Genomic DNA, 1,554 nt, shown 5'->3' with positions numbered 1-1,554 from the left:
GAAGTGCATTGCAAGGCTTTGATCAAGCCCCTTAGTAGCTGAAACATATGACCCTGTTTTCCATGCCTGATGCCATGTTTTATGCCTTGAATTAAAGTCACACTAAACGCAGTCGGGGAAACACGGTATTAACAAAAATGTATCTTATTTGTGTATCACTCGGCTGTAGATCCTCAAATCATCTCTGAATTGGTGCTGACACTGTCCTTCCTTCTGGAGGGTGGCTACTTTTGTTCCCCATGTTCCCTGTGTGTGTTGTAAAGTAGTCACCGCTACAAGCTCACTCCTACGATGGACTACAATCTCATGTTTAGTTTATTAATTTAGATGAGATTGTAGTCCATCACGGGAACGAGCTTGGAGCGGTGACTACTCTAGAACACACACACGGACCATGGGGAACACAAGTAGCCACCCTCCAGAAGGAAGGACAGTGTCAGCACCAATTCAGAGATGATTTGAGGATCTACAACCGAGTGATACACAAACAAGATACATTTTGTTAATAGTTGGGGTACTTAAATGCATTTTTAAAGTTTAACTCCTGAGTTTAGTGTCACTTTAATTAAGGTGATTTTTGGAAGGGGGATCTGTACTGTACGCTGACTGTTTGCAACAAGCCATTGCATTAAAAAGGGACTCCAGGATTGTCAAGTTATTCCTTGCAGTGGGGCTCTCCTGCCCTGCAAAGGTTAAGTGTTCATTTTTGGTCTAGGGTCACAATTAAAAATATATACTTTCCTGATCCTCGATCCTGCCTGGCTGCTAGACCAATCCCCACAGTCTCTTCTCCCTTGGGCTCCGGTGGTCTAAGGATGCATGAGGTGATCACTTCTAATACAGGTCTATTAAATGTGAGGACGCCGAGGGACATTCCACCACCAGAGCAGAGATGTAGAGAGGTGAGGGGTCACTGCCGCAGGACTGAGGATCAGGTGAGTACTTAATTATTACTTTAGTTTCTCCCTTGCAGTGCACGGTAACCCCCACTACAGGGGTTAATTTTTAAAAATCCTTGAGTTCTTCTTCTTCAATTTATGTGCATTTATTATTATTTTTTTTTGCATAAAGGTGGACTATGCTTTGAACTGCCAATTGCATGTGAGCGGACCCTGTATTCTCCCAGTGCAGAGGTTACAATGACATCCTGCAGACCTGTCACTCTGTATCCCAGTAGTAGGATGCTCTGCTTGGATTTGCATATTGCTCTGTGTGTGTGTGTGCAGATGATCGCAGCATCCTTTCATCCTTATTGTGAAGACATCTGATCTTCCCCATATTCTGTACACAGAGAATTCCCCCGGCTGTATGGAGAAAGTGACATAATCCTCTAAGAGGAGAGCTACCCAGGCTGGAGAAAAGCAGCGGCCAATCAGAGCATAGCACTCAGCGACCAATCAGAGCGCGGCTTTCATGTGAAGCGTGTGAAGTAGGCGCTCAGCATCCCTCCAGTGTCAGCCATGCTCTGATTTACGGCTCTGCTGTAAAAGGCTTTTCCAGCAGCATCAGCAACAAGTCGGGTAAGTGTGCAGTTTGCTTGCTGTGATTACGGAT

At 45.0% G+C, this 1,554-nt stretch overlaps 1 protein-coding gene across 1 annotated transcript in view; it reads left to right on the top strand.

Annotated features, from left to right (window-relative positions):
* The first annotated feature begins 1,458 nt into the window (after positions 1–1,458).
* The window catches only part of ZNF365 (zinc finger protein 365), a 29,593-nt gene continuing 29,497 nt past the window's right edge, over positions 1,459–1,554 (top strand). Inside the window, exon 1 of the mRNA XM_018576659.1 lies at positions 1,459–1,520. The gene's annotated coding sequence lies outside the window, so the exon portion shown is untranslated. The remainder of the gene's footprint in view (positions 1,521–1,554) is intronic.

Source organism: Nanorana parkeri, unplaced genomic scaffold (genome assembly GCF_000935625.1).
Source record: "Nanorana parkeri isolate BGI_ZX_2015 unplaced genomic scaffold, ASM93562v1 scaffold73, whole genome shotgun sequence".
In the NCBI taxonomy this organism is placed as follows: domain Eukaryota; kingdom Metazoa; phylum Chordata; class Amphibia; order Anura; family Dicroglossidae; genus Nanorana; species Nanorana parkeri.
The sequence above is the reverse complement of the archived record's forward strand: the minus strand, read 5'-3'. Positions and strand labels throughout refer to the sequence as shown.